Source organism: Triticum aestivum, chromosome 5A (assembly GCF_018294505.1).
Source record: "Triticum aestivum cultivar Chinese Spring chromosome 5A, IWGSC CS RefSeq v2.1, whole genome shotgun sequence".
Classification (NCBI taxonomy): Eukaryota; Viridiplantae; Streptophyta; class Magnoliopsida; order Poales; family Poaceae; genus Triticum; species Triticum aestivum.
In genome coordinates this window covers 315,683,270-315,709,828 of record NC_057806.1, presented here as the reverse complement: position 1 = coordinate 315,709,828, position 26,559 = coordinate 315,683,270, and the positions used below count along the sequence as shown (strand labels likewise).

The 26,559-nt window shown below is 49.5% G+C and overlaps 1 long non-coding RNA gene across 1 annotated transcript; it reads left to right on the top strand.

The window, feature by feature from the left end:
• The first annotated feature begins 19,644 nt into the window (after positions 1-19,644).
• On the top strand, positions 19,645-21,408 carry LOC123106855 (uncharacterized). Its single transcript, XR_006451529.1, has 3 exons — positions 19,645-20,217; positions 20,411-20,657; positions 20,778-21,408. It is a non-coding gene; the product is annotated as an uncharacterized lncRNA (long non-coding RNA).
• The last annotated feature ends 5,151 nt before the right edge of the window (positions 21,409-26,559 follow it).

Genomic DNA, 26,559 nt, shown 5'->3' with positions numbered 1-26,559 from the left:
CGTATGTATCGTTGCTACTAAGGATACAACGATGGGGTCTATCTCTACATAGATAGATCTTGTCTACATCATGTCATCATTCTTATTGCATTACTCCGTTTCTCCATGAACTTAATACACTAGATATGCATGCTAGATAGCGGTCGATGTGTGGAGTAATAGTAGTAGATGCAGGCAGGAGTCGGTCTACTAATCTTGGACGTGATGCCTATATAATGATCATTGCCTGGATATCGTCATGAGTATTTGAAGTTCTATCAATTGACCAACAGTAATCTGTTTACCCCCCGTTTGCTATTTTTCCGAGAGAAGCCACTAGTGAAATCTACGCCCCCGGGTCTCTTTCTCGTATTATTTGCCTTCATGATCTATTTTATTTGCCTTTTATTTTCAGATCTACTAAACCAGAAATACAAAAATACCTTGCTAAAATTTATTCTTATTTATTTTATTTGGCGTTCGATCTATGAATCTACTACAATTTATTCACGCTCGTTTTGCCAATTTCTGGCACCGTTACCCGAAAGGGATTGACAACCCCTTTAATACGTTGGGTTGCGAGTAGTTGTTATTTGTGTGCTGGTGATGTTTACGTTGTGTTGCTTGGTTCTCCTACTGGTTCGATAACCTTGGTTTCATATATGAGGGAAATACCTACCGCTGCTGTGCTGCATCATGCCTTCCTCTTTGGGGAAATACCGACGTAGCTTCAAGCCGCATCAACCCTCTCGGTAATACACATCATGATAAGCCTTGCAATCAATGTGACTAATGAGTTATTTACGGGATGATGTATTACGGAACGAGTAAAGAGACTTGCCGGTGACGAGATTGAACTAGGTATGAAGATACCGACGATCGAATCTTGGGCAAGTAACATATCGATGACAAAGGGAATTGTTGGGTAACGTAGCATGCTATTTCAAAAATTTCCTACGATCTCGCAAGATCTATCTAGGAAATGCATAGCAACGAGAGGGGGAGAGTGTGTCCACGTACCCTCGTAGACCGAAAGCGGAAGCGTTAGGTTAACGTGGTTGATGTAGTCGATCGTCTTCGCGATCCAACCGATCCAAGTATCGAACGTATGGCACCTCCATGTTCAGCACACGTTTGGCTTGATGACGTCCCTCGATCTCTTAATCCATTAGAGGGTCTAGGGAGAGTTCCGATAGCACGACGGCATGGTGACGGTGATGGTGATGTGATCCGCGCAGGGCTTCACCCAAGCACTACGACAAATATGACCAGAGGAGTAATCTGTGGAGGGGGCACCGCACACGGCTAAGTGATTTTTGGTGTGCCCCCTGCCCCTATATATAAAGGGGGGAGGAGGAGGCCGGCGGCCTAGAGGGGCGCGCCATGGGGGGAGTCCTACTTGGACTCCTAGTCCAAGTAGGATCCCCCTTTTCCTTTCTCCACCGGAGGGAATAGGATGTAGAGGGAGAGGGAAAGGGACGGGGGCGCCGCCCCCTCCTCCTTGTCCTATTCGGACTCCCTAGGAGGGGGGTGCGCGGCCACCCCGCCGGGCTTCCCTCTCTCTCTCTCTCCCTTTAGGCCCTCGTTGGCCCAACACTTCCCCGGGGGGTTCCGGTAACCCCTCGGTACTCCGGAAAATTACCCGAATCACTCGGAACCATTCCGATGTCCGAATATAACCTCCCAATATATGAATATTTACCTCTCGACCATTTCGAGACTCTTCGTCATGTCCATGATCTCATCCGGGACTCCGAACAAACTTCAGTCACCAAAACACATAACTCATAATACAAATCGTCATTGAACGTTAAGTGTGCGGACCCTACGGGTTCGAGAACTATGTAGACATGACCAAGACACATCTCCAGTCAATAACCAATAACATAACCTTGATGCTCATATTGGCTCCTACATATTCTATGAAGATCTTTATCGGTCAAATCGCATAACAACATACATTATTCCCTTTGTCATCGGTATGTTACTTGCCCGAGATACGATTGTGGGTATTCTTATACCTAGTTAAATATCGTTACCGGCAAGTCTCTTTACTCGTTGTAATGCATCATCCCACAACTAACTCATTAGTCACATTGCTTGCAAGACTTATAGTGATGTGCATTACTGAGAGGGCCCAGAGATACCTCTCCGATACACGGAGTGACAAATCCTAATCTCGATCTATGCCAATGCAACAAACACCATCGGAGACACCTGTAGAGCATCTTTATAATCACCGAGTTATGTTGTGATGTTTGATAGCACACAAGGTGTTTGAGGGAGTCCTGGATTGGGGGGGGGTCTCCGGACAGCTGGACTATATCCTTTGGCCGGACTGTTGGACTATGAAGATACAAGATTGAAGACTTCGTCTCGTGTCCGGATGGGACTCTACTTGGCGTGGAAGGCAAGCGAGGCAATATGGATATGTATATCTCCTCCTTTTGTAACTGACCTTGTGTAACCCTAGCCCCCTCCAGTGTCTATATAAACTGGAAGGGTTTTAGTCCGTAGGACTACAGACAATCATACCATAGGCTAGCTTCTAGGGTTTAGCCTCTCTGATCTCGTGGTAGATCTACTCTTGTACTACCCATATCATCAATATTAATCAAGCAGGACGTAGGGTTTTACCTCCATCAAGAGGGCCCGAACCTAGGTAAAACTTCGTGTCCCCTGCCTCCTGTTACCATCCACCTAGACGCACAGTTCGGGACCCCCTACCCGAGATCCGCCGGTTTTGACACCGACATTGGTGCTTTCATTGAGAGTTCCTCTGTGCCGTCCCTAGAAGGAAGGATGTCTCATCTCGTCTTTAAAGATGGTACTACTGTCGGGGGAACTTTGGCTATCGGCCAAACTCTCTGGCTAGGTGGTTTCATCATGACCGCCTGTTCGGCCACCGCGCCGACGATGACTTCTCGGGTCATCGAAAACAACCTCCATGTCAAATCAGCACTTGCCGAACAGATGGATCCAATGGAGCTCGCCTCCTTAAACGAGCTCTTGGATCGCATCGCCGCCTTGGAGTCGCTACGGACTATGATCGGATTGGGCTTAAACCCGATCAAAGGAAGATTAACTCTCCACCGGTCACCCGTCATGTTGCAGTGGTGGAGGAACAATGGGACGACCTTTCCAACATCTTGAGGACCAACTATGTCTGGATTCCCGAGCTCTCTGAGCCGGACGCCCGTTTGCGGGAGGACAACACCCGATCCCTAAACTTAGAGTCAGGCAGTGGGCCAGGATTATCGAGTCACACCCTGGAACCGGAACTTCCAAAATTGGAAATTCCTCGGCCCCTGGATCCCAGATCAGGTGAGGGTTCGGATTCAATTCCACACACCCACCCAAACATAAGCGATCTTTCCCACATCAGGCAAGAGCCCCAAGAAACAGTACATCTCTATTGGGCCAGATTCCTCCTTGCGATGAACAAGGTTAAGGACTATCGCGAGGAAGACGCAATCCTATTCTTCTGCAATAATTGCACGGACAAGGGAATCCTTAACGCCATAAATCGCCGTGAGATAACACGCTTCGCTGACTTGGCATCCATAGTACGAAAGTACTGTGCGATGGAAAGTGCTTGGAGAACCGAAATAAACTTTTGGGATAATCCGGCCCTGAATACAAACCCAGTCCAAAACAAAAGGGTGCATTATCACAATACACCCAGGTCAACCACCAAAAAGCAAAAACCCTCTACAGGGTATGGAACTGTACTGGAGGGATGGCTCAACGGCCCTGCAAAATTCATAGTACAGCGGATACAATACCAACGCATAGCCTCAGAGCATGTTGGATACTCCGGCAGGTGGCCAAAAGTGGTGAGGATCTTCTTCTCCCAAATACCAGAGAGCACCATCACGTGGATAACAATACGGTGTTAACGGTCTTCGAGACCTTTGCGTCAAATAATAGGCGCAAGCGAACACTCCACAGCATGGCCGAAATCTGCCACGTAGCAGCAATAAATCCATGGAGTGACACGGCTATTACCTTCAATGCCAGTGACGAACCTAAATTCCGAACGGCCCGAGCACCAGCCGCACTAGACCTCAGTCCAATCATGGACGGCTTTCGACTCACCAAAGTACTCATGGACGGCGGTAGCAGATTAAACCTCATTTATGAGGAAACTCTTCAAAAGATGGAAATAGACTGGAACCGCATTGAGCAAAGTAGCACAACCTTTAGAGGAATCATCCCCAGTCGGGAAGCACACTGCGCTGGGAAAATCACACTAGATGTGGTATTCGGCATGCCAGATAATTACAGGTCTGAAGAAATTACATTTCAAGTGGCCATGTTCAGCAGCGGTTATCACGCTCTTTTAGGACGAGAGGCATTCACAATATTCCAAGCCGTACCCCATTACGGGTACATGAAGCTCAAAATGCCTGGGCCCAACGGAATCATCACTCTCGCCAGTGATCCGGACACAGCACTCCGCACCGAAAACAAAACAGCCGCATTGGCCCTTGAGGCATTATCCGAAGCCCTCTCGGCCGAGGAATTAACCATGCTACGCTCCACAGTGGACAGGGACGACGTGATACTCGACAGGAGATCCAAGTCCACCTCTTTTAAACCAGCGGATGAAATAATCAAATTCCAAGTCCACCCAACGGACCCTACAAAACCAGCCTCCATCGGGGCACAGTTAAACCCCGCTGTGGACGCCACACTACGAGAGTTCCTGCGGGAGAACTGGGACATATTCACCTGGCATCCCTCAGACATGCCAGGAATCCCACGCAGGCTGGCCGAGCATAGCCTCAATATCCTAAAGGGATTCAAGCTGGTCAAGCAAGCTCTTCGGCATTTCTCCAAACCTAAGAGACATGCCATGGGAGAGGAACTAGCCAAGTTATTGGAGGCCGGATTCATCAGAGAAATAAAACACCCGGACTGGCTAGCAAACCTGGTGACGGTACCAAAGAAGGACAAATCCTGGCGCCTTTGTGTCGATTTCAAAGACCTCAATAAAGCTTGCCCAAAGGATCCCTTCCCCCTCCCACACATCGATCAAATCATTGATGCTACTGCAGGACACGAGTCATTGTGTTTCCTCGACGCATACTCCGATTACCACCAAATCAAGATGGCGGAGTCTGACCAAGCCGCAATGGCATTCATCACACCATACGGCCCCTTCTGTTTTAACACAATGCCTTTTGGGCTCAAAAACACCGGCGCAACATATCAGCGCATGATTCAGACATGTCTGGAGAAACAAATCGGCAAAACAGTAGAGGCATACATAGACGATGTGGTCGTCAAAACCAAACACGTCGACTCTTTGATAGATGACTTGAGGCTCACATTCGACAACCTCCGAACATATGACATTAAGCTTAATCCGGAAAAATGCGTTTTCGGCGTACCAGCCGGAAAGCTCCTGGGTTTCATTGTCTCCAGTAGAGGTATTGAAGCTAATCCGGCCAAAATCCGAGCTTTGTAACAGTTGGCTACCCCAACAGACCTCAAACAAATCGAGAAGTTAACTGGATGCGTGGCGGCTCTAAGCCGCTTTATCTCTCGCTTAGGAGAAAAGGCTTTACCCCTTTATCGCCTCCTTCGGTGCACCGAACACTTCTGAATGGACGGACACGACCACAGCCGGACTGGAAGAAATAAAGGCCATTTTGGCAACCAACCCAATCCTAGCCGTGCCAAACATTGGTGAACCAATGCTGTTGTACATTGCGGCAACTCATCAAGTTGTCAGCGCAGTGCTCATCGTCGAACGAGAAGCAAACAGACACAAATTCCCTCTTCAAAAGCCGGTATACTATGTATCCACTGTCCTCACTCCATGCAAATAACGGTACCCACATTATCAAAAGATAGCCTATGTGGTATTCATGGCATCCCGGAAGCTGCGACACTACTTTCAAGAGTGTTTGATTACAGTAGCCTCGGAAGTGCCACTTAATGATATTATAAACAACCGCGACGCTATGGGCCGGATTGCCAAATGGGCCATTGAGCTCCTCTCGTTCGACATAACATACAAACCTCGACGAGCCATCAAGTCGCAAGTATTGGCCGACTTCATCGCCGAATGGACGGAGGCCGAACTCCCTAAAGGGTACGCGCATACTCCAATTGGATCATGCACTTCGACGGTTCTAAAATGCTGGCTGGTCTAGGGGATGGCGTCGTCCTGACGTCCCCAACCGGAGATACCGTCCAGTACGTGCTGCAAATATTGTATATAGACTCCAACAATGCAGCTGAATACGAAGCTCTGTTGCATGGTCTTCGGATGGCAGTCTCCATGGGCATTCAATGTTTGAAGGTGCGTGGGGATTCAAACCTCGCAATATCCCAAATAAATGGAGACTTTGACACCAAGGATCCGAAAATGGCGGCCTATCGAAACACCATCCTAAAAATGTCAGCTCAGTTCGAGGGGCTCGATTTTCACCATGTGGCTCGAGAAAACAATCAGGCGGCGGATATCCTCGCCCGCATCGGTGCAAAACGCGATGCATTCCCCCCAACATATTTTTGGAAAGGCTGTTTAAACCATCCGTAGTATGGGAGAATTGTACAAAAAAAGTACTACCGGAGTCCTTCAAAGGTGCATCTCCAAAGTGGAAGGGCGAAATCTTTTGGCAGAAATTCACGCCGGACTCGGCGGTCATCACACTGCAGCCCGGGCTCTTGTAAGCAAGGCCTTCCGTACAGGATTCTATTGGCCAACGGCCCGGGAAGATGCACAGGACTTGGTCCAACGTTGCGCCGGTTGCCAGCTCTTTGCAAATCAAATCCACATGCCACCCACCGCCCTCCAAACAATCCCCATTACATGGCCCTTTGTGGTCTGGGGGCTTGACATGGTTGGACCCCTTAAAGGGGGAACCCACAAGAAAAATACTTATTGGTCATGGTGGATAAATTCACCAAATGGATAGATGCCAAACCTGTTAAAACAGCCGAATCCGGACCAGTGATATACTTCATAACCGGGGTTGTACACCGTTATGGCGTCCCCCACAGCATCATCACTGATAATGGCACGAACTTCACGGCCGACGAGGTAAAACTCTGGTGCAGCAAAATGGGCATCAAGCTCGATTACGCTTCAGTCTATCACCCACAAACCAACGGTCAAGTCGAGCGAGCAAACGGTCTTATAATGAGCGGCATCAAACCCAGATTAGTATGCTCCTTAACGGAGTCTAACACGCACTGGGTAGAGGAGCTCGACTCCGTACTCTGGGGGCTGTGGACCACGCCGAATCGTAGTGCCGGATATACACCCTTCTTTATGGTGTACGGCGCAGAGGCAGTCTTGCCCTGTGACATAATTCATGACTCACCTCGAGTGCGCATGTACGAAGAAAGAGAAGCCGAGCTCGATCGGCAGGACAGTCTAGACACCCTGGAAGAGGAGCGCGACGTAGCCAAAGCCTGTTCTGCATTTTATCAGCAACAGGCTCACAGATACCAAAGCAGAGAAGTACGGGCCAAAACTTATAACATTGGCGAACTAGTTCTACGCCTGCCGGATAAGAAAAAGAACAAGCTCGAGCCCAAATGGGAAGGTCCTTTCATTATTGACCAAGTTCTGACCGGTGAAGCGTACCGACTGGGGGATGCATTGAGTAGTCGACTCGAGTCGAACCCATGGAACGCGGCCAGGCTTCGAAGATTCTACGCCTAGCACCAGACTCTATGTTAGTCCCCTCCCTTTGTCCATTTTCTGCATATACATCATCTGTCTTGTTTCCCTTTCTTTCTTTCTTTTATTATTTCTCTAGGCCTTCAAGGGTCACCTTGTGCCTCGCTTGTACATTACAGATGCGCTAGCCGCACTTTTCATACCCGAGGGCTTCTTTCACAGAAGCTTAAATTATTTATTCGGGCCTCATGCCCAACACATGTGTTATACTTCCGCATGTACCTTTTTTCACCATTATATGCATCGATATGACTTAAGTTTTGGCCAAGCTGGGTTGCCTGGCTCTTGTATTCATGCCCTACGTTCCCATTAATTCGGCTAGGGCATAAGGGGAGCACCTCTGCGATTGTTACTGCCGGGTCAGCCGGATGTGTACCTCAGACTGGGTGAAGCCGAAAGCTAGCATTCTCAAGGGAATATTCGGTCGGTGAACAAAAGATGATTTTTATTTATTGTCCATATCTGCCCCCAGATGTTTTTTCTGCGTTTCCTATCGCAGTCCGGATATGCACTTTAGGGCATGCTTACCCAGGGAAAGGAACCCTTAACGGAACTATTCTCCCCGGAAGATGTTTCTTACTACCCATGTAATATAACATAACTAGTTGGGCACTTGTCTGATAAAGCACCAATGACCCCTACGCCTGGTCTCCACGCATACCCCGGTTTTATATAACTGAGCGGGTATTCGGATTCACTCCGGACTATCGGGCCCAGAGGTTGAAGCTAAAAGGTCCGCAATGACAAATGATCTACAATCCGGCTAGAAGGCATTATACATGTCACTTTAATTACATGTTCATGAAGACTGACTAAATTCCTCCTCTATGCCATCCAATAGGCGGTCTAGCTTACAATCCTGTTGGGAATACTTTGCGGCTAATTCTACTTGCCCATAAACTAAGCTAACGGGGATCTCTTATCCGTCGGGCCCCACAGGTCCGACCTCGGCCATGTGATTTGGTTCTGCCTTGGTATAACGCGTCTTCACCATGGCCCAGGCTTCTCGAGCACGCTGTCGGCAGGCTGATATCTTCCATAATCAGAAGCACCACCGTGCTCCCTTCATCTTCTCCGCAAGCTCTGCAATGCCTTCTGGCAGGGAGACGGATGACCACAAGGCCTGGGCAACACCCCGCATCACCTGCGGAACTTGTTCATGCAGATGTGACAGCTCGGACAGAAGATCACCCGCAGACCCAGGCATTTCCTCTGCAGGATGACCTGCCAGCATACCTACAGACATAACGTTGTTAGTCAGCTTCTTTGCCGAACTCCTTTAAAATGATTTGTTCAAACACTTACTGAAAATGCCGCGCCGAAGCCGCTTATTCTCATTCTCGGGGTCCGCAAGCTAGCCCTGAACGTCTTTTAGTTCCACGTTCAACTTAACATTGGCGTCTTGGAGATTGTTTGTCTCCCGCATAACCTCAGTCAGCACGCCTTGCCAGCCTCTAGCTGTCGCATAACATGCTGGTCCCCCAGATTTTCTCCGGATTCATCTGCAAAATCAATTGTTAGATCTGCAGACACACCGCACACTATATGGTAACCATCATTCTTTAAAATAAATGTTACCAGCGGGAGGCTTTTTCTGTTCCTGCAATGCGGCAAGAGCGTCCCGCAGTTGGGTCTTGCATTCCTCCAGCTCCTGGGACAGCCTAGTATTCTTCTCTGTAAGAACCTGCACATTAAATATGATCCTTAAATCAGTTCTGCTAACTGTTTCAAGTCTCAGGGGCTACTGATACATATAAATCGCCAGATTTACTCACCCGTACATCCTTTACATACTGATCCATGGCTCTGGCTAGACCATCTTGAGCAGCACGGAGGTATGCCTCTCCAGAATTGAAGGCGTCGAACGCCTCTGGTGAGAAACAAGCATCGCAAAGTATGGCCCGGCGGCGCCTATGATTCATGGCGCTTTCCACTTTTGAGTTTGTAGTGGATAATCTACCCGCATCCTCTGTAGGGGGATTATCCGGCGCCTGCCCCATATTGGCTTCCGCCTCCTGTCCGGTCCTGGCGCCCGACTGGTGGAAGCTTGATTAGCAGCATCGCCAGACATATTCCGGCGAGCGTTTCTTCTGCTAAAGAAACATGGGCATCATTACATTTTGAGAAAGACGACAACCATGGAGCGGGGTTTTTCCTATACCTTTGCCCCGGCATCTCCGTCCTGACCGCCTTCCTTTTTGGCGTACCCGGCCTCGGTGCCTCTTGTTGGCGAGTTGCTGCGGGTTTGGCAGGGCGTCCTGAATGCCTTCCCTGTAAAAGATGCCATGTGTATATGGTGGGTGAAGTGCCTAAAAGGGGATCCTAGTTTTGGAGTTGGGACTTTTTGATTTTTCTTACCTGCGATGCAGGGAGCAGTCCGGGATAGCCAGCCGTAATGGCCACCAGGGCATCATCGCAGCTTAACTGATAGAACTGCCGGTCTATCAGTTCCATGGAGATAACCAGATCTTATTCAAGTCCGGAATCGAGGGCCCGTTCAGGGTCCTCTGGTTGTAGAGAAGGGTCGCTGACCTCCTTTATGGCTTTTCGCAGTTCCTGCCGCAAAGTGGCAAGGTGAATACTTACGACTAAGAATGCGGGAAAAATGGGGGCAGGGAGATATAACTTACCCAGCTTGGAGGATTGTACATGGAGAATCCATCCCGTGGCTTAATGCGGGTGAACTCCTCTTCCTCACCCTTGAACAGTTCGGACAAATTTTTTGCTAGAGCGGCAGCATTGTCCGGACCCTTACGCCCGCAGCGGGTGGCGTCATTCGCCCCATTATAACACCACAAGGGGTGCCCACGATATTGAAGTGGCTGCACTCCCCGCATTATGAAAATCGACATAACCTCGATTATTGTCAATCCTGATCGAGCCAGTGCTTTGATCCGGTTCATCAGATAGAGGACTTCTCCGTTGTCTTCCGCCTGGGGGCTCCGGGGGCACCAACTTCGGCGCTTCTTCAAAGGAGCACTGTTGAAGTCAGGAAGACCCTGCCGAACAGGGTCCAAAAGGGGGACATTCTCCATATAAAACCATTCTGAAGGCCAGTATTCGGATGGCTTCTTCGGGGTACCGGACAGGTATCCAGTATCGGCGATGCGCCGTATTTCGGCTCCGCCCACTTGATAAAGTGATTCCCTCTATGTGCGAGGGACAAGGCAGAATAGCCTTTTCCACATCTCGAAGTGAGCCTCGCAGCCCAGGAACAACTCACAGAGGGAAACATAGCCGGCGATATGTAGAATGGAGGCAGGGGTGAGATTGTGTAATTGGAGGCCGTAGAACTCTAGGAGCCCGCGGAGGAACGGATGAATTGGAAATCCGAGTCCCCTTAGTAAATAAGGAACAAGGCAGACCCGTTCCCCCATGGAGGGACAAGGATAGCTCTCCGCTTGCGCCCCGCCATTGTAGGTGGCAAGCCCGGCTCGAACGGGCACCATATACGCCGGAGGGAGAAATCCCTTAGTCTGCAGCTCGACTAATCGACTGTGCGGGACTGAACACCTCTCCCAATCACCGGGCTTAGGGCTACGGGGGCGGGAGGAGGAGCTGCGGAGGTCGGCCATGCTGGAATGGATCTTTTCGAAATGCGCTCTGATGAATTCTCGATGGGGGAGGATGGTATGGATCGGATCTAAGAATCCTCATTCCTTTAATAGACAATTTATTTATCTGGCTAGGGGGGGTGAAGGTAAAAACGCCCTGGCGCCTCGTATTCATTCGACGCGTGGGAGAAAGCCCTTATTGGGCACAGAAGCCAAGAGGTTCAACATTTATGGAGCCGGACACTGCTTACAAACACTTGAAAGTTGGAGAAGAACCCGCCTTGCAATGCCGAAGACAACACTGTGCGCCGGACTCATCGTCATTGAAGCCTGGTTCAGGGGCTACTGAGGGAGTCCTGGATTGTGGGGTCTCCGGACAGCCGGACTATATCCTTTGGCCCGACTGTTGGACTATGAAGATATAAGATTGAAGACTTCATCTCATGTCCGGATGGGACTCTACTTGGCGTGGAAGGCAAGCTAGGCAATACGGATATGTATATCTCCTCCTTTGTAACCGACCTTGTGTAACCCTAGCCCCCTCCGGTGTCTATATAAACCGGAAGGGTTTTAGTCCGTAGGACTACAGACAATCATACCATAGGCTAGCTTCTAGGGTTTAGCCTCTCTGATCTCGTGGTAGATCTACTCTTGTACTACCCATATCATCAATATTAATCAAGCAGGACGTAGGGTTTTACCTCCATCAAGAGGGCCCGAACCTGGGTAAAACTTCGTGTCCCCTGCCTCCTGTTACCATCCGCCTAGACGCACAGTTCGGGACCCCCTACCCGAGATCCGCCGGTTTTGACACCGACAGTGTTCCTATGGCATTTGGGAGTTGCATAGTCTCATAGTCATAGGAACATGTATAAGTCATGAAGAAAGCAATATCAATGAAACTAAACGATCATTATGCTAAGCTAACGGATGGGTCTTGTCCATCACATCATTCTCTAATGATGTGATCCCGTTCATCAAATGACAACACATGTGGTCAGGAAACTTAACCATCTTTGATTAATGAGCTAGTCAAGTAGAGGCATACTAGGGACACTCTGTTTGTCTATGTATTCACACATGTACTAAGTTTCTGGTTAATACAATTCTAGCATGAATAATAAACATTTATCATGATATAAGGAAATATAAATAACAACTTTATTATTGCCTCCAGGGCATATTTCCTTTAGTCTCCCACTTGCACTAGAGTCAATAATCTAGATTACGTAGTAATGATTCTAACACCCATGGAGCATTGGTGTTGATCATGTTTTGCTTGTGAGAGAGGCTTAGTCAATGGGTCTACAACATTCAGATCCATATGTATCTTGCAAATCTCTATGTCTCCCTCCTTGACTTGATCGCGGATGGAATTGAAGCGTCTCTTGATGTGTTTGGTTCTCTTGTGAAATCTGGATTCCTTTGCTAAGGCAATTGCTCCAGTATTGTCACAAAAGCTTTTCATTGGACCCGATGCACTAGGTATTACACCTAGATCGGATATGAACTCCTTCATCCAGACTCCTTCATTTGCTTCTTCCAAAGCAGCTATGTACTCCGCTTCACACGTAGATCCCGCCATGACGCTCTGCTTGGAACTACACCAACTAACAGCTCCACCATTCAATATAAATACGTATCCGGTTTGTGACTTAGAGTCATCCGGATCAGTGTCAAAGCTTGCATCGACGTAACCATTTACGACAAGCTCTTTGTCACCTCCATAAACGAGAAACATATCCTTAGTCCTTTTCAAGTATTTCAGGATGTTCTTGATGGTTGTCCAGTGATCCACTCCTGGATTACTTTGGTACCTCCCCGCTAAACTTCTAGCAAGGCACACATCAGGTCTGGTACACAGCATTGCATACATGATAGAACCTATGTCTGAGGCATATGGAATGACTTTCATTTTCTCACTATCTTCTGCAGTGGTCGGGCATTGAGTCTGACTCAACTTCACACCTTGTAACACAGGCAAGAACCGTTTCTTTGACTGATCCATTTTTAACTTCTTCAAAACTTTATCAAGGTATGTTCTTTGTGAAAGTTCAATTAAGCATCTTGATCTATCTCTATAGATCTTGATGCCCAATATATAAGCAGCTTCACCGAGGTCTCTCATTGAAAAATTCTTATTCAAGTATCCTTTTATGCTATCCAGAAATTTTGTATTATTTCCAATCAACAATATGTCATCCACATATAATATTAGAAATGCTACAGAGCTCCCACTCACTTTCTTGTAAATACAAGCTTCTCCAAAAGTCTGTATAAAACCATATGCTTTGATCACACTATCAATAGCGTATATTCCAACTCCGAGAGGCTTGCACCAGTCCATAAATGGATCGCTAGAGCTTGCACACTTTGTTAGCACCTTTTGGATCGACAAAACCTTCTGGTTGCATCATATACAACTCTTCTTTAAGATATCCATTAAGGAATGCAGTTTTGACATCCATTTTCCAAATTTCATAATCATAAATTGCGGCAATTGCTAACATGACTCGGACAGACTTAAGCATCGCTATGGGTGTGAAAGTCTCATTGTAGTCAACTCCTTGAACTTGCCAAAAACCTTTCGCAACAAGTCAAGCTTTATAGACAGTAACATTACCGTCAGCGTCGGTCTTCTTCTTGAAGATCCTTTTATTCTCCATGGCTTGCCGGTCATCAGGAAAGTCAACCAAAGTCCACACTTTGTTCTCATACATGGATCCCATCTCAGATTTCATGGCCTCAAGCCATTTCATGTAATCTGGGCTCATCATCGCTTCCTCATAGTTCGTAGGTTCGTCATGGTCTAGTAACATGACTTCCAGAACAGTATTACCGTACCACTCGGGTGCGGATCGTACTCTGGTTGACCTACGAGGGTCGGTAGTAACTTGATCTGAAGTTTCATGATCATCATCATTAGCTTCCTCACTAATTGGTGTAGGAATCACTAGAACTGATTTCTGTGATGAACTACTTTCCAATTCCGGAGAAGGTACAATTACCTCATCAAGTTCTACTTTCCTCCCACACACTTCTTTCGAGAGAAACTCCTTCTCTAGAAAGGATCCATTCTTAGCAACGAATATCTTGCCTTCGGATCTGTGATAGAAGGCGTACCCAACCCGTCGGTGGAAACGACACCTATGGGGTCATTGGGATCCCTTCTACGGTTGGCGAGCGCGAGGTTGTGCAAAGAGTGGGTCTGATAGGAAGCACACGGATCTTTTACCCAGGTTCGGGCCGCGAAGATGCGTAATACCCTAGTCCTGCTTTGGTGGGTGTATTTGAGTGTTCTTGTGTTCTCGAGCTAGCTACGGGGTGCAACTTGCCCAAAAGAGCCGAATCCCCCTCCTGGTCGACTCGGGCCTCCTTTTATAGGAAAAAGGGGTTGCCACAGTGGCACACAGGAGGTGGAAAGGTCTACAGTCGATAAGCCTATCCTCTAGGACCGTCGGACAAACACATTTAATGCGCTGCTGACGTGCCCCCCTTGCTTTATCGGCGATGCCAGGGAAGCACGTCCCAGCCGTCGCTTCCTCTCCTGGCCTCGACACGCGTCTGAGCTGATGAGGCATCACGGCGCCACGTTGGCTGGCTGCTGGGCTAGCGCGGTGGTGGAGCCTTCATGAAGGGTCGCATGCCACCACGCAGGTGCTTGCTGAGTCGGTGTAGAGGCCGCCCATCGCCACGTAGGTGCCTACCCAGCTGGTTGAGCTAGCAGCTGCTTGGGGACGATGGTGGAGTCTTGGCTGGCGCGGGCCTGGCAGTGGCCTTGCTGATGCCCTCGGCAAGGGTCTTGCCGGGGGGCCGGCAAGGGTATAGCCGTGGCGTTGCAGTCATCCCCGGCAAGGGTCTTGCCCGGGGTCTTGTGGATTTTCTCGGCTAGGATCCCGCCGAGGGTCGCCGTCTTCTGGTCCTCATCTGATCTCACAGGTTTTATGATCTTGATGAAGATTTGTATGCCACCATAGAGGCGCCTCCCGAGCCTTGGTTCCAATGTAGTTGGTTGGGTTGGAGCCTGTGAGCTCAAGGGTGGCTTGCTCCGCTGGCATCGGGCAAGTTGCCCCGGCAAGGCTCTTGCCGGTGCTGTGGAGGCTACCTCGGCAAGGATCTTGCCGAGGGAGTCCACCTCGCCCTCTTGCTCTCCTACGTTTCTGGTCTTGGTGTTGCCTTGGTTGTCTCGTGCTTTGGCTTCTCTCCGGCTTCCCTCCACTGCCCTGCTAAGTGTGGCCGTGGCGCGCAGCTCTGACTGCCCATGCACAAGTAAAGGGGTCAAAAAAAGAGCCCCTACTTTTGTACACCGATAGGAGCCCCCGGGCCTGGGCCATACATAAGTGCGCCGTGTTGTTTGGCTAGGCCCAGAACGGTGCGCGGGCAGGTGGGCAGATTTTACCATAGTAACTTCTCGTCCGCTGCGCTTCCCCACGACCTGCGTTGAACGCGCGACATGGAGGGTCGTGCGTGACATGGGGGTCGTGCGTGGGGCGGTTTTCGCATGCATGCGTCACATCATGGTAAAGATGCGGCTCGCGCCTTCCCCTTAAAAAGAGGAAGGCGCAGAGGCGCGGCTCATTTACTTGTGTGGACTCGGGTTGTGGTCTCCAAGGCGCCAGTCCCCCACGATCACGGGGTGGGGAACGGTCGCCTCACCCGTCCCCTCAATTCTGCTTGCTCGCCATGTGTCCCCCATGCAGGTGGCAGGCGGTGGAGGTGGGAAACCGGACCGTCGCTGATTGGGGTAGCGGGTCGGTCTCGATCCCCTGCGCCCCCGATGGCCGGATTGGCCGAGTGGGGCGGCCGAGCCCCGACCCCGCCCCTTTTATAAGAAGGGGGAGGGGGATGACATCCCACATCCTTTCGTCATCCATCTCCACTCACTTCGGCTCCTTTATTCCATCTGCCATGGCGAGAGGAGGCGCCAACCCTTCAACGGTGGCGGCGAGGGTTGCTGCTCGATAGCGCGTCCCTCCTTCCCAAGAGCCGGTCACGAGAGGAAGGGGCAGGGGGTGAGGCCGAGGTTGCCGTGGAACTCGGGGGAGAGGGGGGCGGGGCGGCGCACCGGCCTCGCCTCTGCCAGTGATGCCTCCCCCGATGGAGGGCCACGTCGGGGACTAGCCCCGCGAGTTCTTCATCAGGCTGCGCTGGCCACCTCGTCGCCGCCTCCGTCTCCCTACCCCATTTGCTCGGGAGATGGATCCCGATCCACCCTAGACCCTCAGGTTGCACATGAGGGGCTGCGGGAACGGCAGCACGCAGGTCGACATCGACTTCCCCGCTCCTCCTGTCATGTACCTCCGTCGCGGATGGAAGACGTTCACTCGCATCCACGGCCTGATGGTGGGGCTTGTCCTTTACTTCAAGTTAATGGAGGGCGGCCTGCTCTCCGTCAAGGTCTTTGGAGATCTTGGAACTCGCCTAAAGTGCTGCGTGGAGAACTCCTCCGACGATGAAGATTACTCTTCAAGCGGGAGTGATGAGGAGGGTAGTGACAGCAACGACGAGAGCGTCGAGCGAGGTCACGTCGACCTCGTCTCCGACTGACCGCGTCGCCCCGCCCTACGTCGTGCGGCCTGCCGAGGGCCTTCCTCGTTAAGTTCTCCATCGGCGCGTCCCCCGTCGCCTACTTGGGCGGCTGGCGTAGGAGGGTTGGAGAAGGCAAAGAACGCAGGTGGCGGCCGTCAAGTCAGAGTACGCGGGCACCGATGCCTTCATCGCGTATTGACGGCCCGCTGCCTCATCTTCCGGCTCCCCTCCCGGCATCGGGACGTTCTCTTGGTGCCTTCTACTCCTCGCACCTCGCCTTGGCGCTCCTTTTGCCCTCTTGCTATCTTGTTCCACCTCCTGAGGAGAGGGACAAGAAAGGGATTATGGGCATCTTATCTCTTTTTAGTTTGTAAGCCTGCGGGGACTTGTTAATTTTAATACTTGTAATTCCCTCGCTCATATTTTTAATTTCGTACGAACTGTACCTATATGGGATGTTTTTAATGTAAAAGGGTGCTTGCCGGGTTCTTTGTGCGTGAGCGAGGCCCATGCCAAGGAACGAATCCTTGTTATTTTTATGATAAACACTGTCGCCCGGCAATAGGCCCTGCCGTCCCTTGACTTCAGTCGACCATTCTCATGCCTTTGGTGGAGGCAGGGGTGAAGTAGAGTTAGGCCCTTTGTTTATTTCCTTGCCACCGCGTCTATGACCTGGTTCTGTCCCAGGGACTTGGGTACAAGAAGAAGGGGGAGCACGGTGGTCTTGGAGCAAAACGAGGTTTCATTTGTCCCAGTTCCATACGGAAATGCACAACAGGGGATGAAGGACTTATCTGAATCCGCAGCCCCCGGCAACTTTGGCTTGCCGTGGTTAGATCCTCGTGTCTTCAGCTCCTGGCAGTCTTGGCTTGCCAGGTCAAAGCGCCAGTTCGTGCTCTTTCTCCCAAGCGGCTTAGCAGAAGTGTGCACATGCCCTGCGAACCAAAGAAGATAGAAAGACGCATACTCGACCTCTAGGCTAGGGGTTAGTCGCCGCTATGCACTATCAACCCTAACCGAGGGAGAGACTTAACCTATCATGCATGCTAAAACTTAGGGCGCCAGCGCTTCATTTATTTATTCTTAGGGTCTATGCCTGGCTTTGTATAGAGGGTTACATGCCTTGCCGGCAAGGCTTGTACAAAAGGTGGGTTGCCGGGGGCCCCGGCAACCATGCCTTATGGGTAAAACTTGCGAAGATGTTCAATGTTCCAGGAGTTGCTCATTGGAACAACATCTCCGATCTCCAGGTAGACTGCGCCAGGCCTGGTGACTCGTATTACCCGATAAGGGCCTTCCGACTTTGCCGTCAACCTGTTGGAATTCTTGGCCGACTGAACGCGCCGAAGAACAAGGTCGCCTTCCTCAAGGCTTCGGGCATGAACCTTGCGGCTATGGTAGCGGCGCAAGGCTTGCTGGTAGTGTGCTGCTCTCACAGCCGCCCGAAGACGATCTTCCTCAAGGAGCGTTGCGTCATCTTGCCGCAATTTCTCTTGCTCAAGCTCGTCGTAAGTGAGCACTCGAGGTGACCCGTATATGAGTTCTATGGGGAGAACTGCTTCTGCCCGGTATACTAGGGCAAAGGGTGTCTGGCTGGTGGCTCGATTTGGCACCGTTCTGATCGACCAAAGAACCGCCGGCAACTCATCAATGCAGCGTTTTCCGCTCTTGTGCAGCCTGTCAAAAGTCTTTGTCCTCAGGCCCCGCAACACTTCATCATTTGCCCTCTCCACCTGGCCGTTGCTCCGTGGGTGTGCCATGGAAGCGAAACAGACCCTGCTGCCGAGGTCTTGGGTGTATTGCATGAAGGTGTGGCTTGTGAACTATGTGCCGTTGTCGGTGATGTCTCTGTTTGGCACACCAAAATGGCACACTAGCCCCTTGAATAACTTGACGGTTGACTTGCTGTCACCATCCTCACTGCTTCCACCTCTGGCCACTTTGTGAACTTGTCGATCACAATGTACAAGTACTCAAATCCCCGAACAACGTGGGGGAAAGGGCCCAGGATGTCGAGCCCCCAGACCGAGAATGGCCAGGAAAGAGGAATTGTTTGAAGGGCTTGAGATGGTTGATGAAGCTTCTTTGAATGGAACTGACACGGTTCACACTTGGTTACTAGTGTCGTTGCATCCTGGAGGGCAGTGGGCCAGAAGAAACCCTGCCAGAATGCCTTGCCGGCAAGGGCCCTCAGCCCTATGTGGGAGCCACATATGCCTCCGTGTATCTCCGCCAACAGCTCCAGTCCTTCCTCCCGGGGAATGCACTACAATTTCATGCCGTTCGGTCTCTTCCTGTACAGGACGTCATCGACGAACTGATACATGGCAGACCGACGGGCTACTTTCTCCGCTTCTTCCTGCTCCTCAGGAAGCTCCCCCGTTTGGATGGATCAGACCGTATGTTGTGCCCATGCCGGAGCCTGGGGCTCGATGACAAGGACCAAAGGCATTTCTTTTGCCATGGGAGCGGCCGTCTCTACGGCCAGGGCTTGATGGCCCGCCGGAATCAGTCGCTCCTCGGCAGGCTCAGAATCCGCGGCAGCATCGTTGCCGGCGGCCCCTGGGGGCTCAGCGGGAAAGTACTTGCCGGGTCTTGATTTCCTCCGTTAATTTGTTCTGCTCCATTGATGGTTCGCCGGATGGTTGAGTTAACCGAAGCAAAAAGTACCTGGTTCCATAGGTAGCTTGAATGCAGCGCGCTTGGACACCCCTGGATCAAGCGCTCCCCATCAAGCACAGCACAACGACAGATCATTGGGAGATCACATGAGGTCACCTGTTGTGGCAATCACGAGTTTATTGTCACCTACGCCTGTTGTGGTCCTAAAGGACGAGTTCTTACGTCGTTTGTTCATTCGTCCGCCCCTCCAGGCCTCGCTCGATCCACCCCCACCGATTTTCCTCCTTCTCTTTTTCATGTGGTTTATTTTCATCCGTCACGGTTTTATTTTCCCTGAACCAAAAAGGCGATAGCTTAGGAGTCAGGAGCCCAGCCCGCACACCCCTCTCTCTCCCCTCAGCAACGGAGGCACGCAACACGGACGCACTGCACCGTTCCCAAGATGCACTAGGGCCAGCCCGCCACTGATGGCGATGGCTATCAAATGGCAACTACGGCGACGTTGACGCGCTTTATCCCCCACCGCTGCCGCCTCCTGAGCGGCCGAGATCCCGAGCGTGGTGAGCTCCCTTCCCTTCCCCACTTCCTCGCTACCATGCCCATCCCTACCCCCGTTCTATTCCCAAGGCAACGGCCCCACGGTCCCTCTAACCTAGGATTGTCGACCTGATCTGTCGGCGTGCACATGATGATGGTGGTGCCGATCTCAATCTCCCTGATTTGGTTTGACTGAGAATCATCGATGTGTGGGCGACAAGCAGATTTCCTTGGATGTCTCCATGCCACGCTACCGTGCTCGATTTCATTCAGAGGCTTCAGGAAATATTTGTGGTAAGAATCGAACTCATGTACTGTTTTCTTTTATGTTTTACCACTTTTTTGATGCAATCACAGGAACAGACATGTACAGTGTACTGCTATATGTTTACATCACGTGCTATATTATTAAACTGTGGTTTCTCTTTGTTCAGTTAGTTCTTATGAAACAGAAACACTTACTTTCTCATGTGTCAATTTTCTTGAGGTCAAGCAAGCGGGATGCTCTTCCTCCATGCATGCACATGTTCTGCATTATGGGTTCTTTGGTCTCCTGCTAAGTACATTTGGTGCTCTTTGACGCTCATGTGTTCCTTTGGCTAGCTTTCAGATGAAGACTGAATGCACGTGCAAGTACGATCAGGAAGCAATCGAGGAATATATGAGACTATTTCCGCAATTGTTGTCCCTAGCTCCCTAACTCCGTTGAGTCGATAACCATATTATCCTGTGATGTAAGCTGGCTTATGATCTTTGGACAGATTTGGGTCTCCTTAACTCTGATTTCCTAGTATCCATTCTTTATGACCCTCATTGCCACAACAAATGAATTTTTGTTCATATTTGTCATCCAGATGGGTTAAGGAAGACAAGGTAGTGCACTTCCAGATGTTTGTCCTCCTCTCCAAGACGATGTCAGTTTGGTTATGCATGCGGAATGTTTTCTTGATGTCATGCATATTACAAAGGCTTCTATGGATCTTGAAGCTTTTGCTTGTATCATCTATTAGATATTTTTTCTGAACTCTCTATGTTATCCCTCTTTGCACTGACCTATAATTTTTGTTTGAGCAGGGATAGTGCAGCGAACACGAGCAAATAAATTGGTAGAAGGTGCAGACGACTATCTGAACCAAGGCTTGTGTAATATGTAAAGTGAGTGGCAGATGCAGTATCTAGCTCTTTGATAAGTATTGGGATGTAGGTAGGACACATCTAATCTGAATTGAAATATGGATGGCGTGAATAGTCTGTATGTTCGATTTTCGATTGAATGTTGAATTATTATCAACTAGATCTACCTCCACCGACATTACTAGCTCCTCCTTGAATACCAACTATCGGAAAGAGAGCAATGGTACTGTGATTGTACTGTTTTATGCCAGGTGTTAAAGAATACTATTTGCAATCAGTTAGCAACGAACTGACGGTGCATTATATTGTATAGAAGGTTCTTTTGATCCTGAAAAGCCAATTGTGCATTTATTGTCCTGTACCTAATTTGGCCCTCCCGAATCTCTATATACTACCCCCTCCATTCCTAAATGTATGTCTTTTTAGATATTTCAATATGAACTACATACGAATGTATGTAGACATAGTTTAGAGTGTAGATTCACTCATTTTCCTACGAATGTAGTCTATATTGGAATCTCTAAATAAACTTATATTTGGGAACGGAGGGAGTACATATACATATGATAGTTATGTCAAGTACTTTTTTAGTCCCCGCTTTTGTAAATCTTGTGATTTAACAATGCCAGCTTACTAGACAATGCGAAGGAAGCCCAAAATTGTGATTCAGTGGATATATTGTTGTTGCATGTGCCTTGAATGCAAATTTAATTATGAGGGATTCAAGGGCTAGGTAGCATGCTTCTACTTGACTGAATTTAAGTAGGAGAGTTGAGCGGTTGGTAGGGGACTTCTCGGCGGTCCGTGGGGAAGTACGGTGTGAAGGAGAGAGAGCACCATTGCGAAGGTGAGGTGGGCATTATCCGGTTTTAAATAAGAGGACTCCAGCGAGAAATGCCTTGCTACACAGGGAAACATCCAACAGGAAATGGGAAGGGTGCATCATGGGGTGTTTTTTTGTGTTGGCATGCGTGTTGAAGATAACATGATGGATAATCTGGACAACCATATTTCTCCCGCACATATAGTCTAGATTCAGGGGAGCCCAAACTGTCTAGATGGTTGAATTTTGGGAGCCTACTAGGCGCCCATTTGATGTCCGAACACGTTCAAACATATGAGGAAGAAATGAATTTTGAATTTAAAGATGACCTTAGTCATTATTCTGATTTATTATATGCATGCTAGCCCGTAGCAACGCACGGGCATTCTACTAGTATACTTAAGAAGACAACATTGCATAACCAAATTAAGCATACAATTACACAAGTGACTACACACATAACATTTCCACACACCAAAGTAAGCAATTACATGCATACTAAAGTAGGAGAAACAAGGATCCAATCATCTACTTATTGTTGCGACGATGCTTCCCATTGCTCTGCTTCCGGCCGAATCCCTGACCGTTTTGGGGGAAGGAGGCACTTCGTCATGTCAACGATCCGCCTGTACATGTAGTAGCTCGTGTATGCCTCCTTGGCCGCGTACACGACGTGAGCTTTGTCGAGTTTCTCCATCCAGGCCGAGTGCCAGGCACGCTTGTCCTTGTTGCATGAATCCTTCATGTCTCTGTAGTAGGGGTCGATGATGGCCTCGGCGAGGTGAACCAGTGAGTCCTTCTCATGCTCCTTCCTGCCCCAGATCTTGTATTGGCCCTGGATGTCGACAAGATTCTGCTAGGCGATGCCCGAATTCTTGAGCGCCTTTACATCGTTGGTGATGTCCTCCGTAGCGAACATGTAGTGGGGGCTGTTGACAAACCTAGCGAAACGCTCGCAAGGACTTGTGGCCAGGCAGTAGTGGTAGATGAGGACGTGGTGGTGCACGCACATCTGGGTGATGGCGTCCTTGGGACGAGACCCGACACGAGCGCGGGTGTACTCGAGGTCGAACCCAACCACCTTGTACTTCTCCTCGGCAAGCAACAACTCCATGATGTAGATGGAGTGCTCCACCCAGACCGGGTCATTGGTGTACACCACCGAGAGGTCCATGAACCTTCTGTGGGTGTCCATCACGGCACGCATGGTGAACTGCTGCTCGTCGTCAGAAGCCGCTCGAAGCGCCATTGGAGCCACGTAGGATACCCTCTAAGAATTTCTCGTGGTGGGTGTGCTTCTTGCAATGGTGGGGCGCGATCGAAAGGTTGGCCACTGTAATAACTGTAATTGTCACGTCTTGTCACAGCGTTCATAGCGGAGGATTCTAGTGCACGCTTGACAACACCGCACCGCACGCGTGGCCTCAAAGAGGCGCCAAATTTATCGCCGGTGAGCTTGTTCCCGCGCTACCGCGCAATTTACCGCACAAGGTTCCTGCCCGGCTAGTTTGGCCACATGTTGGCTAGAAGAGGTACAAATCATGGGTGTTTATTGGCAAAAGCTTTGTAAAAACGAAGTGTGTGGAATGACTTTGGTCATAAGTTTACTCGTGGGTGATAAGGTCAAAGTTACACAGAAGGGTGATGATGGACACTCGAGTGCAATAATTAATTCTACGCTCTACAAGGAACACGATGGAAGAAACCAACTTTGTGCAATAATGTTGAAGATCGCAGTCGAGTTAGCTATACAGATCGTGTGCTGTGAGATCGACAAGGTAAATAGATTTGAGAATGGTTAATAAAATATAAGACCATTGCATATTAAGGTCAAAATAGTGCTACCAATATACGAGTCTCGTCCGTTGCCATTTCAACGATTGTACCACAAAAGCTCGAAATATTACAAGGTTCAAATTCCAGAGTTATATGGCTCAAATTCGAAGATTACAAGGTTCAGACTGATATTAGAAATGAAATTCAGCTCATTAGTTGCAAACGGTCGCGCCAATTCGCTGAACATGGATATCAAAGAGGTTCAAACTAATATTACCACTTCTAAGTCTGGTTTCGAAACCTCACAATTTTTGCAAAGGGGTCAACCACTGAGAACTCATGTATGGGGTTGACACGATGACTTTCGATTACTCTGTCATCTGAAGTTCCAAAATGAAATTCAGCATTTTTGGAGCCTATTCCATTCTGCCGCAGGCGCCGGCACTGTTCAACAGACCATTCATTTTTGCAAAAATAAATGTAGGGCAAACCTCATTTCCTTCAGCACCCTTGTTTTGAGAACAAAGAACCTGGCGAATATAATCTCCGATAAGGTCCCTCGGTAGGAGTTCAAAGTAATTTCTGAGAGATGCAGATCTAGGCATTCAACATGATTGCTATATTGTATCACATTGTCCAACACTAGGCCTAATCTTATCTGCAAAAGAAGAAAATGTGTTAGTGCCTACATGCAGTTTTGAACATTACTACAGGCCTATTTGGTTTGCAGGATTTGTAAAATGCACTAACATGCCATTTTCAATCTGACATGATTAACATGGGCATTTGATTACATTCTAGAAAAATGTAGCCTTCTTCACAAGAGGTTGGAGTGGATGAAAAGTTCCCTAAGAAAACTAGTACAGATGAATCCAAAGGAGAAATGCTTATTGATTGTAACCATGTGGGTCAAGCAACCAATATGGGGGGGTGGAACATGTATGTACTGGAATCTGAGGGAGTCCTGGACTAAGGGGTCCTCGGGCATCCGACCTGTTAGCCATGGGACGGACTGATTGGCTGTGAAAGATACAAAGACAGAAGACTCTGCCTGTGTCCGGATGGGACACTCCTTGGCGTGGAAGGCAAGCTTGGCGATCAAATATGAAGATTCCTTTCACTGTAACTGACTTTGTATAACCCTGGTCACCTTCGGTGTCTATATATACTGGAGGGTTTAGTCTGCGATGACAATCATAATCAGATAGGCTAGACTTCTAGGGTTTAGCCATTATGATCTCATGGTAGATCAACTCTTGTAACCCTTATACTCATCAATATTGATCTAGCAGGATGTAGGGTTTTACCTCCATCGAGAGGGCCCGAACCTGGGTAAACATTGTGTTCCCTATCTCCTATTACCATCAACCTCAGATGCATAGTTCGGGACCCCCTACCCGAGATCCGCCAGTTTTGACACCGACATTGGTGCTTTCATTGAGAGTTCCGCTGTGTCGTCGCCAAGAGGTTTGATGGCCCCGTCAATCATCCACAACAACATTATCCAGGGAAAAACCTTCCTCCTTGAATAGATATTCATGTTCGTCGGCTTCGCTCTGCGGGCCAACTCGCTTGGCCATCTAGAGCAGATTGATAGCTACCTGGCCATTAGGTCAGATTTGGAAGCTTGAACTACGTCGCGGACATCCGTGGAGACTTGATCTTTGACGGATTCGAGAACGTGGAAGTAGCCGCTCTCTGTCACCACGATGAACATGGCTCATAAACCTGTCATCGAACTACACCCAGGAGATAGAACCTGCAACTGCTCTTGCCTTAGATCCAGAGCAGATCACGCCATCCGAGGACGGGAGGCTCAGCCCCGCCATGGAGGCCGCAGACTCAGTGGCATTGGAGCCGCACACAGACCCAACATCAGGTGAGATCTGTGTTGCTAGAACCTCGGACACGTTTCCAGCTACAGGTTCCAAGGCATGTGCGTCCGTGCACGACGAGCTTGATCAACATCGATCGTTGAATTCACCTCTGTGGACATCTTCCGTCACTCACCTTTAGGCGACGTGCTAAACTCATTAAAAACACTCTCCCTAGTGGGGGACTCACAACTGAACTACATCCGGATTGAACTAGAGGCCGATGACGGAGAATTTCGCTTCCCACCCGCGCCCACTTAATAGCCACTGTCGAAGACCTAACTGACATGCTCGATTACGACTCCGACGACATCGATGGGATGGACGACGATGCCAGAGAAGAAGAGGCCCAAAACCCGCCGTTTACTGGACGCTGGACGACCACTTCCTCTTATGACGTATACATGGTGGATGCACCAAAAGAGAATAGCGACGATGACAAGAAAAATCCGATTCAGGATAAACCTCCCGAGATACAACCAAAGTGTCGGCGTTAGCGGCGCCGCTCTAAGTCACACCGCAGCAAAGATAGCAACACTGGCACAGGAGAAGATAACACTCCGCAGGGTGCCGAAGACAATGAAGACCCCATTGAGGCAACTGCCAAACAAAATGAACGGGAAGACGGGCAAGTTAGCCCTGGTGAACAGGCCACACACGAAGACTCGGAGGATAGTAATTATCTCCCGCTCTCTGAGGATGAGGTGAGCCTCGGCACTAAGGATTTTATCGTGCCCGAGGAACCTCTCGAGCAGGAGCACTTCAAGCGCCAGCTAATAGCCACTGCAAGGAGCCTGAAAAAGAAGCAGCAACAGCTTCAAGTTGATCAAGATCTGCTCAACGATTGATGGACTGTCGTCCTGGCAGCCGAGGAATACGGCCTCAAGCGACCACTAAAAAGTTACCCGAAGCGCAAATTACTACCTCAATTCGAGACGAGGCGCCGGAGCCCATGCCATCAGCACGCAATGTGGCTGACCGACCGCCACGTGGCCGGGACAAAGCGGCAACACAAGCCGAACACCAGCC